Below are 13,967 nucleotides of genomic sequence, written 5' to 3'. Positions count from 1 at the left end.
CTCTGCGTTGCTGTTATATGTTAGGAGGAGATAGTTTCATCTATCCTCTAGGTAGACTTGTTTAATATTCATAGGCATTTAGACATTCAAATAAAATGCACCAAAAAGGCAAGGTGTACTCCCAGGTTCTCACAAAACCAGGTTTAAACCTTGTTTTTTTCAAACCAAGAAAAAACAATGAACTGCTTCCACTCAGTGGCCAATTCGTGGTTTCCAAAGAACGGGGACAATATTTACTCATATGGTTAGATGAATCTGACAGATCAAGATACATAATTGAAGAATGTTACTATAAGAAGGAAGGCTTCCAATAGAAAAATAACATGAGACTCTAGTAGGGATCCCTACAGAAATGGAAAAGAACAAAGCAAATCATCCACTGCGATGCTCAGATCAGTTGCCACAAAAAAAAAGGTAAGGAATTCCAAGAGGCCTATAAAATGTTTAGACAAAAAGGTGAACTCTAGAATTAACAACAGAATGGTAAACAGGAAGATTAATGGCACGAGAGAAAATGCAGATGGTGAAGCCCAGCCTGCAGGCTCAGCAAGACTCTGAATAGGGAGGGGGAAAAGGCAAGGTGTAAACAAGGTGACCTTCAGAGCCACTGGAATGCCTGCCAAAAGGCCAGCCAGAGGGCATCCTGAGACACAAATGTGCCATCTGGGGTAGCCTGTCTCATGACAGCATGAACAAGATTTGTCTTTTTCAAAAATTGCAGGCAGGAAAAAAATGAGTAGCAGCAGAAAATCTGACCATTCATTTGAAAGGGGTACAATTAAATTCACAGTTTAGAAAATGATGCTATCTGATTTGTAAAGAAAATAAGAAAGAAAGGCTATGGGATCTCTCTGAATATCCCCACCCACAAAGGTCTTGTGCCCACTTATAAAACCTAAACAAGCAAGGAGTCAGGGAGGAGAAACTGGTTTTCATGAAATAAATGTTCTTCTTGAGAGTTTACGTCTTTTGTTTAGAATAAAAAGGAAAAAAAAAGAAAAAGAAAAAAAAAGGGGGGGGGGGGAAGGAGAAAGAAAGAAAGAAAGAAAAAAAAATAAAAGCAACAAATGCAAAGCAGTCCTTTAAACTCAGGATAGTATAAATTTTCCCTATCTTGGCATAAGCCTGTTCACTCCAGATGGCATATTTGGGTCGGAAGCAGGTAAAGACTCCTCAGACACATCTCTGTGTCCAATATCTGCTTTTACAGAGTTCCCTTGCTCGCTCTTAGTGCTTCATTGGGCCTTGAATCTCCTAATAAGCTTTGAGCACGCCTGGAAGATCTCAATTCTTTGCCTCCAATAAAAGTAGGAGAGAAATCTCCTACAACAGTTCTGCAGGGGAGAGCCAGGCTCTTTCAGACCCGATGCTTAAATCATTGAGGTTAGCGAGGAAAATTAGAAGTAAATGTAATCATGCATTTATTAAATACGTCAATCATACACGACAAAGGGGAAGTGCAGGAGCAGTACTATCTCTAAATAAGCCTTCTATAAAGTAAGCTAAACGCATTCTGTTATGATATCCAGAGGCAGGAATTTTAGGAGAAAACAGAGTAAGCAACCACGTTACAGCCCACCATGGAAAAAAACCAGACCTTAGCTCTGGGAATCCAACACAGGCAGTCAATTCCAATATGTCTTTCTTTTCAGTCTCGTTCAAAGTAGATCACAGCTGAGGATTTCAGACAAACATGGCCCATCTGAGTTCAGTACTAGAGTCAGTTACTTCAGTGTTAAGTTTATAAGCAGTCATATCTGAATGTTTTTGATTACGATAGGTTGCCTACCAACTGCAACAAAGATACTGTCACGACCTCTAGTTTCACAGCATGAACTACAGGTGCTGGATGAGCTTAGGCAGCTTGTGCAACGCTTACACAGCCCCAGCACTGCTGTATCAGGCAGGCTAGGCTCAAGTGAACTAGTGTTTGCTGACACGAGCTGCCAGCATGGCTCTTGGGCATATACTTGGATACATACTGTTTTCCAAATAGCCCCATAACGTTGCTCTTCCAATTGCTTTTTGAACAGAACGGGAGTAGAGACATGAAGCACACATCTGAAAACACTAAAATGGCACTGAAGAAGGAATCAGGAAGGGCGAGCAAAGAAAATAAGATGGAGGAAAGCTATTCTGTTCCTTGTCCTTGCCTATTGCAGCTAAGCTATGTTCTGAAAACTGCCACAGAAAACTCTGACAAATGAAGGCTATGGGCCTTGAATTATCCCTTTCCAAATATTTCTCTCCTTTCTCCATTCTGCTAACAAACAAACAAAAAAATGCTGTAAAGCTCCTAGATCCTAAAAATATACATTTTTGGCCATTTTCCACAGCATACAAAATACAGCAAGAATAGATGATAATGGGGGAGTAGGAGAGAGAGCATACCAAGGGAAAATAAAGTGAAATAGAGAATAGTTGCTCTCCTCTCCTTTCCCCTGCTCAGCTTTCATTTCCCTTTGTTCATCTAACATTGAGCCAAACTAAGCCAAAGGAGCTGCCGTGCTGGGCTACAAGATTGATGGCTGCAGGCAGACTCCACAGTGAAGAGACGGATGACTGGTCATTTCCCCGATGCTCTGAGAAACATCCATCCTTGCAGCCATGCTGAGCCCATTCGTGCTCCTTTTGAAAAGAGAGATAAACACAGGCAGCCAGAGGCACCTGAGTGTCCTTATTCCTCAGAAGGACACAGTTATATTCCTTTGGGTTCCTGGAGAAGGTCGCTCTGTCCATCCCTGAACATCTGGCTGTGGGATTTACTAACTCTCTCCCCCCCAGCAATCATCCATCTATTAGAGAACAGTGCAGGGTGGAAGAAAATGGTGAAGAGAATGGTGTGACAACCTCATCAATCTACAGCTACATGCTTGGCTATTTAGTTTTCCTTACGCTATTCCTAAAATGGGGAGGGGTGGGGGGTTTGGGGTGTGGGGGGAGAAATTTGGGGAACTACTGGTATGAAAGAGCGAACTGTGGAAATGGCAGCGTGGATTGGAGTAGGTCCTTATGACTATTAGAATGTTGTGCATGTACTAAAGCAGTAGGGAACTAATTAAGATTCAGGATTGAAAGGCAAAACAAAAAGTTGGATGCACTCTGGTTCCATCTGTAGCACTCGCTGAGAGTTCAGATGTACTTGAGGCTTTATCTTCAGCAGAGGGCTATTTTTTTATTTTTTTTATTTTTTTATTTTTTTTCCCTATTCAGACATTAAAAGAAAGCTCCCTAGAAGAATATACAGTAAGTATATTTATAGTGCCATCCCTAGTATAGCAGCTTCAGAGGCACAAAGCACTTAATCCTGACTCTTTCCATTTAGTTAATAGTATCTTTGTTTGCCGATACTGTATTGGTCTATAGCATTGCTCACAAATACAGACTCTGTGTTTCCAGTTCTACTGCCATGCTGCTATCTCACTTAGGCATTGAGCATTACATGGCAGATGTACCCACAGCATCATTTACAAATGCAACATCGCTGCAGAAATTCCTACAGCTATGAACTTCACTCTGTCACAGTAGTATATATCTGTAACTGTCATTCACTGACATTTCACAAAGCAAATCATGACAACATAAAGGCATTCAGTGTCTCTTAAAAATACAAAGAAACGAGCCACTTGCTTAGTGCTTCAGTGTAGTTTTAGCACTAACTGTATGCCTCAGTTTTGAAAATTTGTTTTTTATTCCCTCATGCAATGCTTTTTACTTTAGGCCAACAATAAAAGAATTTTCTCTACAGCTTTGTAGGACATGCATAGGTTCTTAATCATGGCCATATGTGTTCCTAAGAAATCTATCCCATACTTCCCGAGGGTAATTACACACATTCAGAAGTCCATCATAAGTGAAGTTTTCATTCTTTCTCCTACATCAAGAACCACAGCTCTAGCTGATGTAAATTGCCACTCGCTATAGACTTTAATGGAACTATATTCACCTACAGCAGCTAAGGTTCCGGCCTTAAATCATCCTGTAAGTTTAAGGAGAAATGGTGCTCAAAGGGCAACCTCAGTGAGATCTCTAGTCTGGAAGATGTTGCATAGAAAAGTCATATATACCTGTTCTGCACTTCATGCCCCTCCAAATGTACACTGCATCAGCTCTCTCTCCACCGAGGAGTTTATTGCTGGGAATGGACTCCATGGCAAATGCCAGTGGTGTCTGAATTCCCAAGCATAAGATATCTGTAATTTATTAGACAATCAAATACAAAACACAGGGAATATAATAAAGATTTGAAATCCATTAAAAACATGCTTAATATCTTGACAATTGCAAGGGTGTAAAACATTTACACCACAGAACGGGAATAACAGACAAAAAATCCACCAGGGAAGGTGGTGGAAGGTGCAGGGATGAGAGAGAGGACACCACCACACCCCTTCATTCTACTGTCAGCAAAACTGAAAACCCTGGGTTGTAAGATCTCATGCTGGACTTCATATTAACATTCATTGCACTTCACTTTATATACACACTAGAAAAACAATACCTGCTAGAACTTTTATAATACTTCAGACTACAAAACAATTGAATTTGCTACGTGTCAGGAGAACAACAAAATTGAAGAAAACTTTTTAAAAAGTCATATTTTGAATGCAGTGACATTCTGTGATGTTCATTTTTAAGTTCTTTCTTACATAAAACAGTGCACACATTCTATTAAGAGGTAAATCTAGCATGGGGCTCTATTTTGCAAGATGCTCAAGTACCAAACCTGCAAATCTGGTCCAAACAATTCTTCTACATGTAAATTTGATTTTAAGCATGTGACAAGTCCCATTAATTATGAAAAGATCACTCATGTTCTTAAAGCCCAAGCTCAGGTGCTTTCTTCATCTGGAGTTAGACAGATTGGCATCTTAGAAGGCTAAGCTGTGGGGACTTGATCCTATAAAACCCCGTTCATGTGATTACCAAAGAACTCCAAGGATTACTCACACAAACACACAAAATAGATGCTATGTATTCAATAGAGGATACATGTTTCATGGGATCATGTGTCCAATACATGCATCTAAACTATCCTTGTGTTTCACAAGTCCCTTTGCCAACATAGCTTATTATTTTTAAGGAATTTGTACTGGCTAGCAAAGTGCCAGGAGGTTTGCTGGCAAAGCTGCTCAGGTTCAGCTCTAGCTGTAAGCTTGCCACAGGACAGCTTCCCACTGCCCCTCCACTTAGCTGGAGAGCAGTTCATTTGTGCCATGAGCAAAACAAAACCACTGGTAGCAGTAGTTCCCCAGGGTCCTCACAGCCCTTTCTTCTGCAGACCCAGAGAGGACTGCTTGCTTTGGCAACCCATGTCTTGCCCCCAGCACCTGCTCAAAGAGCAAAGACATGCTTTTTCAAAGCCATCTTTTCTCAAAGAGTATAATCTTATCCTAAGCTCACCTATAATTCCTCCCTTTTAGGATTATGTTCTAGTTCTAATGGTTATGTAGAGACATTAATGCTAATTTCATAGTAATGGGGAAAACCCCACAGCATTTTCTCTCTCCAGTAGGAATAATGTCTCCTAGAGACCTTACATTCACAGTTAGGCTTTGGCAGCTTAGGCAGCACACGCTGAAAAACCTCTTCACAAAGATGCTTCCTAGCAGCCCAATGTAGGTCAAACGCAGAGTAGCCAAGAACAGTAGAAGAACAAAACAATGGACTGGATAACATAGAAAGGACCACACATAAGCACCCACACAGCCCCAGGTATCTCAAGCCAATATCATCTCAGTTGCCTCCAAGCATTCCTCACACCAGTCACACTGCAGAGGCTCCAAGTTCATCACACGACTTACTCCTTCAGTTTAATGGCCTGCTACAGTAATCTAGTTGCCCCAAATCATTTTTAAAATAGCCTGACTCCAAAGTCACCTTACTTCATTTTCACAAATATATTAAACACAGCTGAGATTACACACCATTGGAAAAATCACCTCCAAGCGACTGCCAGGCTTCTGAACTCACAACAGCTTTGCATGGGGTCACTGTGTGCAGTCTACATTCTCATTCTCAGGGACAAGGCTCAGACAAAGATTTAACAGTTTCCAAAATGGCTTTATCTCATTTAGTTGCTACTTCTGCCTTAGCCTAACCACTAACTGCTAGAGCCAGAGGGGTCTGGCTTCAATAGCCTTTTGATCAAAATCCAGAGAGGTTCCAAAGCCCAGTGGCTTTTGCAAGCAGCTTTCTCCTAATTATGCAAACTAGCTGAGCCACACAAGAACCAAGAGTAAACCCAGGTGATTCATGTGAGCAATCTTAGCTAACCAGCACAGTTCTCACGATAAAATTGGGCATATAAAATACTTGCAGTGACCTGTTCCAGATCCCACAACTGAAAGAGAAACTATTTACACAAGTTAATCCTGTAAACCTGTAGGGTAACAGCAGAGTGGAGCAGCAGCAATGTTTTTGTTTTCTTGAGTGGACTATTTATAGCATATTACTTGCTTTTCTAGAAACAAGCCTGTTTTATACCTGCAAAATCATGAAATCCCATTTGAAGGGAATATATATTCAATTTCATCCTTAAACTTACTGAGCTATATTAGACTAAGAGCTTGTATCTCAGTGCACACAATAATGCCTAGCAAGGACAATACATGAACTAAAGAAGTCAGAAATTACCTCAACCACGGCAGTCACACAAGGCAGAAGGCCAAGTTGCCAGTGGCCAAAGTGAAGCAAGAAGAGTTACACTGCACAAAACTTCAGATAACTTTCTAAGGTTTCAGCTGCTCAGCCAGCCTTATAGAAACTGACGGAACAACTCACCTACACTGAGTCTCTTTATTTGTATAAATGGATGTGTAAAAAATTACTTGTTGTCTTGGCCATCATAGTAAACATATGGCCAGATTCTGCATCAGCATTGGTACACTTTCACGCCAGCTTTGTAAGGCTACATGATAATGGCCAAAATGTTTATTAATGGCACTTTAAAGGCTTGGAAAGTGGTAGACTTTATTCAGACATTCCTTTTTATTTAAAGATCTCCCCTACTCCTCCCAAGCTCTTTAAAAAGATTCATTATCTAACTGCTAGGCACTTCTCTGAAAGAGACAAATCAGATGTTTTTAGGACCTCAGTTTGAAACACTGAAGAACAGAGAGAAAAGGAGATATTAAAGAGATATTCCACTGCCCTTTGCGCTGTACGGTGTAGTGGCAATATAAGCATGGGGTCGTTTGGCAGAACTTCAAACGAGGAGGCTGGCAACTCAAATGCAGACTGGCAATGGGACAAAGGTATTTCATTGCAGGATTTCCTCACTATGATTCCATGTCAGTGTATACATGCAGGAAAGGATAGGTTCTCTGTTTCTTTGTGCTACATAAGAAAAGGAAAACAAACTTTATCTGGCCAGAGATTTAGACTGCCAAAAGTCCAAACTGTTGGAAGCATTAAAGGGTGGCTGATGAGATGGAATAGAGGCTGGTTATGTGCATGTATAAAAGGAAGGAGCAGATGCACAAGAAGGTCCAACATTGATGTGTTTTGTCTTGGTGACAAAAGTTATTTTTTCTAAACTTAATCATAGCTCAGATTGTAAAGGTCACAGAGCAGTAGCTCTTTCCTATGGTGCCACGTCCTGCTGTGAACAATCTGAAGGCAAGATTAGTAGAGAATTGGAGCCTACTGTTTTTATCTGTGCCATTGATGGACTCATCTGTAAGCTGCGGTCTTATCTGATGAATAAACACCTACTTAAATTGAGGACAGTGCTCAGGTACTTTGCTGGATAAGAAGTAAAAAAAAAAAAAACAAAAACAAAAACCAACAACCACAGCCCAGCAGAAATCAATATTTACCTTAGTATAAGTAAAAGTTAGAGGTTGTAAACAATGAATTTCCCCCACCCATTTTCATGTCAGGTTCCAAATTCGCTAAAGAAATGATCAGAAGAAAAGCTGGGCTGTCAAGGAAGGATTCCTACAGTGTTGATAAATGTTCCTTCTCACATGCTAAAATTTATTATTTTAGCCCTAATTAAAAGATACACATATCATAATGTAAATCTTCAGTATGTCTCAAAGGGATACAAGCACAGGTATGTTAATCCAACCTGTGGATTCAGCACAGCTACCGTGCAGACATGCACTGTAACACCACACGAGAACAGATGCTTATCCACCATCTCTACCATAAAAAGTATTTCTTTATATATTTTTTACTTCTACTTAAGGTGCCAAAAATGTTGAAGGGTATAGGTGAAAATGAGATCCACTCTATTCCTACAGAAAACTACTGGATAGCTGTGGGAACTGCACAGTAAAATTATTTGACGTGAGTTATGCAACATCTTCAAACATGAACCTCACCACTGTCTGCAGACCGTGAGGTTGAGCTACTTGACATCTCACTTAATATTTGCCAAACACTTGATATAAACACACCACAAAAATGTTATTTTGGCACCCCCTACCAAAATCAAATCCCATTTCTAAAATAATGAGTTAAAAATAACCTATTCCTGCCAGAGAAGAAATGTGTTAAACGTTGACTCATGCAGTAGGATCAGTCACTCTCCTACCCTAGTTTTACAAGCAGCAAGTTCCATTCATTTCTGCAGAGGTGACTCCTGACCTACTTCAGTGTACGTGGACCAGACTCAGGCCTTGTCCTTGCAAAGAGCACACTATTCATTGCTCCCTCTGCTGGCCCTGCAGCACCACCTGCTTCTGCGCAAGCCTGAATAAAGAAGCAGATACATGCAGAGCCTATTTCCAATCCTATCACAGTGAAATATCCAGCAGATGTAATCAGGAATTACTATGCAAAAAGGAAAAAACGAAAAATCCAAAACACACAGTATCTTAAAGTATTAAAGAGCATACTGTAAAAGACAGGCAGGGAAATGTTAAAAGCCAAACTACTTACATATGCAGATATACTTGAATGTAAAGCAAATTTCCAAATACATTTGAATCCCAAGAGTTTGGAGGGAAGACAGCAAAGGACACAGCATCTGGTAACAGGCAATGAAACTCTACCTTACGTGAAGAAACTAGACCAAGACATCAGAGAATAAAAGCTGCACCTATCTCCTGTTTGTATCACACCTGCCCCAAATTTTGTTAAAATGTTAATAAAACCCACAGAAAATAAATAACTGTAATATTTTAAAACAAAACAGTAGTAAAACAGTTATCCACAGAAGTGTCTTTGGTATAGTCAGATCTGCAGAAAGCTGTCCGAAGTCTGAGCAATTGTTCCTCCAATATTATGGCCCCTTCAGGAATATCTTATCTAAATTTCACAGAAGTATTCTACTTTGACACCAGAGATATCCTGCCAGTTTTGATCCTAAGTCAATCTTCGTGGATTTTAAAAGGGGGCCGTAGGTAGGGTTTAAAATACGAGAAAAATTTATCCCTTAATCACAGAGAAGTTTCCATATATGTTACATAATGGCAAAAATTTTTGTTAAAAAAGAAGTGTACTTCCATACAGAGTTCATAGGGAAACAATACTGCTGTCTGGCACTACTGAACAAGAACCAGCAAGCAATTGTGTAGAAAAGCATTGAAATAAAAAGTAAAACTGGTCAATACTAATTGGCCCATCTGAAGAAAATGCTAAAAGGAAATTATCATTAGTGCTTCAAATTATTTTTAGGCTCTAATGTTTTTGAGGGACATCAGACATATAAATAAGGAAAAGAGTAGAGAACACAGGGGAACTGAGTTCTGTGTTCTTGGTTTCAATTTCCAACTGTTCCACAAACCTCTGTTTAGACCTTCATACAAGTGATCTGTTTTCTTTGTAGTTTGTTTCTCTACTTTGGAATAGAAGGACTTTCTTTGTATACCTTATATTTGGACCGTATTAACTGCTAAAGTGTGGCAGATAGTATAAGACAACTTCAAAATGATCCCCAGGATAGTGGTCTAACAAGTTGCTTGAGTCTCTAGATGCTATCGTATAAATGATAGTAATGCTAATTCTGCCCTGTGATTTTTAATTTCAGCTTAACATTATCTTAGTGAAATGCTCCACCTTAAAGAGCACTGATCTCCATGGATATGCTGAGCATCATGTGCAAGAGCTGAGGGCACTTGGCACTTCCCAGGATAAACATAGTACCTTCTGCAGTCAAGCAGTCTCTACAAGGTAAGCTGAGATGCTTGGAATAGATAATAGCTTATCTGTAAGGAATCCATTCATTTGTTCACAAACACAGAGGCGTTTCCTACATGTCAGATGACAACAGATCAGGCATTGTTCAAGGGCCGTCTGAAAATCTGGTCTCGATACTTGCCTTGAACAAGGTCCATCATAGCAAAAGAAAAATATTTTTGTTTTTACTACTTCAGAGTTGTTAACAGGGGAAAATATATAAATAAATAAATAAAAATTGGCTATTTCTGCAGTTCAGCTGAACAGCACACTACCCAGTGGTAAGTAGGAGGATGAACCCTAACAGCTCAGTCTCACCAGAGCAGCAGCACACACAAATTGTACTCCACAGCCACCAAATGGATGGGAAGGTTGCCATCTCTAAGACTTCTCTGTCGCCTTTCAGAGTTCAAAATCAAAGGGCAGGAATAAACTGAGACAGGAACTTTCCAGCCATATTCTCTACACTTGTATAGCATGTGAAACACTTAAAAAGTTCTGTGTGCGTGCATGTACGTACCTATCTATATTTAGCCATCTTGTAAAACTGAAGTGGGACACTACCAATTTAAATTCCAGAGTTTGCAGCCATAGGCATCCTGTCTGTTCTCATTTACATAGCTGCAAATCTTGTGTAATACCCAACTGTCAGCAGGGTTTACTGTAGGTAATACCAGTTTCACAATGTTGATACCTGACCCAACACAGAATCATGCTATCACCCAGTACCACAAAACCACTAAGCATGTTGGGCAGGGAGCAATTAAGATTTCAAAGGTACTTGGGTGTAATCAGTGCATAACCTTTCTTCTATTTCAAAACCTCATCTTTCCAGCTGCTCTGATATTACTAAAGGCCAGAACTCAACTGCTTGCCTTTGTGGCACTTGCAATTCAAGCTGATGGTAGAAGAGTTAGAAATTCTCCTCCCTTTCCTGTAAGATAACAGACTATGCAGCTCAGTCCAACTTTCTTCTCTCTCCCATTCCCACACTCTCACATCAACCATACAGAGGATTTCTGCTCTGCTCTTCCTCTCTTATTGGGCAGAAGAACAGCCAGATAAGGAGTGTGTGTGGGAGCACAACCTGCTTCCAGTCCTCTCACTGTTCCAATGCCATGCAAATACAACTGCCCAGTTTTGCAGGCAGCTAGGCTTGCCCATACTTGGTTGAACAGAATGAGACAGAGACCTACTTTCATGAATATCACTAACATATCAACACCTAATAACTTCAACAACTCATATCCATTACAATGATGAAAACTTGGCTGCTCTTGAGGCATAATGTTTGGTTCCAACGATACGAATCTGTTACTGAAATACAAAGACTAGTTCATGTGAAATTAAATGTCAGGAATACTTAGAGTTACTCATAAAGATGTGATAATAATATTGACTGCATTGAGGCCTTTATCATAAGTAAGCTTTGGCAATACTTTATTTCTACCACATATTTATTGGATAGACTATTGGAGTAGGATGGAGGATGCTTAGAGCGTTAAACAAGAATTCTAGGTCTTTGTATCTCCCAAATTATCCACAACTCTTGAACTTCTAGATGCAACTTATCTCTGTAATGAACCACTCCCAAAGCCCAAACAAGCATTCATATCCTCTTTTGTTTCCTCTGACTGCTGGATTAGAAACTTTTGAAGCTGATTCTCTTTTGTAATTTTGCAGTGGCACTTTTACTAAAATTATATCTGAAAAATAAATCTTAAATGTAAAAATGTTTTACAAAAGTAAAATTTAAGAAAAATAAGGCTTAGCCCTAACCTGATGCTGTAGAATTGCATTGCTTGCATACATTATATAACATATAACCAACTCAACAGTCTCCTATCCTAAAAATCAGCTACTTCACATTAACACAGCACAAGCAAGGCAAACAGTGACCTACTACTGAGAACAGCTCTAAGTCAAGATGAGGATGTCCAAAACCGAGGTACAGTGAAACTGAAATATTTAGATGAGTTTTCTTCCAAATTTCTATGTCCTACATCACTTCTGTGCTTCTAAGGGATTATTAATCACAATATCTGTGCCCCACACAGTCACCAAACATTTAACTGAGGAATAAAGAGGCCAGCAGAAGGTAGACTCCTAGGCTCAGCTAGACTTTATTTTCAGTGATCCCCTTCAGAAAATCTACAGCATTTCTACGATGCATGCTGCAAATAAATTAAACAACCTTTTTTGTTCTAAAATTGTCAAAAGTTACCTTTAAATGGAGTTCCAGTGTTTTCTGTAGGTCATATACTTTCAAACTCAAAGAAGGAAAAATCCGATTTTGGCTAGTGTGACTATTCCAGATATGCACAGATGGACTGAAATTATTTCATGGTGTAACTGATAAAGAAAGTTAATCACTAGATAGAAATTGGTTGGAAAATAGATTTAAATGGCAGAGCAATATAACTTGCCTTATTTGGCTGCCAGTGGCAATGCAACAGCAGTAGTGCTCCTGAGATGCAGAAGAGACGTTTATAACAGGGAAAACAACACAGAAGCAGACATGCTGAGGTCTCTTTATCTGATAACTTTGTGGTAATTGCCTTTCATGCCCTGTGGCAAGTAGGATGCACTAATTTGGCATTCAGTGAGTACCGCACAGAATCATAATGCAAACAAAGAAACATCTAACTCCACACTACTGCTTTGCCTTACTAAATTACAAAGGCAAACAGTGCTTGCAACATCAAAAAAGAGTGAGGCAGAGATTTCCATGGGCCAACATCATCTTCTTCCTCAAGTTCAGTTTCACTGACATCTGAGTAACCTGACTTGATTTCAATTGGCCTTTTTGGCTGGCTTTGCTACGAGGTCTGGTTCTATCTACCAGCTGAGCTTTCATCCTTGGTCTGCACCCCAACAGAGCAGTTGCAGACATTTCTGCCTTTTATCCAACTGCCTGCTCACATCTGCCAGCTTGAAGGCAGGGAGTCCTCAAACGTCTGCTTCTACTAATATCAACAAGAATTTTGCCTCTGATTTTATTGGGTTTACAACTTGTCCATCTACTTCTTCCTTCATCCTTTTCATCCATCACTGCACAGAAGCAAAGTTATCAGTACTGCTGTGTATAGCTCAGTTCCCAGACACCTTTTTCTGTCAAACAGGTTTATTTTAAAATATTCTTAATTTACGTTTTAGAGATTTCTTCTGTAATTTTTAAACTGGCACTGTCTCACCTCTTAAAAACCACATACAGCTGTGCACTCCCTCTTTCTCATAGCAGCTGACCCAAAGACAGCAAACCTTTATTACTAACTGCAGGGAAGAATGCACAACACTACTCTCTTCCTGACAGCTGCAGCTCCTCCACATCTGCTTTACAGTTACTCGCTCAGCATCCAGATTCATCACTTCACACAGCTTAATTGTGTGGGAAGAGTACCAAGGACAATAGCAATGAAAGAAGAACGGACTAAGGTACACATATAGGCATACACACATATACAAATGTGGCATAATTTTCACACATAAAAATATTTGCTAATTTTTATTTCCTGCTTCAGGAAATAGATTTCAGGCCACACCCCTCGTCCCTTTATGATAAATCTCCTCAGTGTAACATTCTTCACACACAGTGGTCTTCTCAAAGACTAGGTGGCAGATGACAGAGGAAGACTGATTAATAACACACTGAGGCAGGAATTAGCAAAAAATTGATCCTTTGCATCCCTATACATTTACTTGTGGATGCCCAGGATTCAGTCCGATGGAAGGTAAAATCAGCTCATTTCCTTCAGCACAAACCACGCACATTTCTGCAAGGCGTGAGTTAAGTACAGAGTTTAGTGGTTACTGTTACAGCAAACTGAGTTAAGGTGCAA

At 39.8% G+C, this 13,967-nt stretch overlaps 1 protein-coding gene across 8 annotated transcripts in view; it reads right to left on the bottom strand.

Moving 5' to 3' along the window:
- The window catches only part of DPF3 (double PHD fingers 3), a 158,294-nt gene that overhangs the window by 71,897 nt on the left and 72,430 nt on the right, over positions 1-13,967 (bottom strand). The gene's annotated exons all lie outside the window — the stretch shown is intronic.

Source organism: Coturnix japonica, chromosome 5 (genome assembly GCF_054131305.1).
Source record: "Coturnix japonica strain WE chromosome 5, WE-NBRP24, whole genome shotgun sequence".
Classification (NCBI taxonomy): Eukaryota; Metazoa; Chordata; class Aves; order Galliformes; family Phasianidae; genus Coturnix; species Coturnix japonica.
This window is presented reverse-complemented; position numbering and strand designations above follow the sequence as displayed.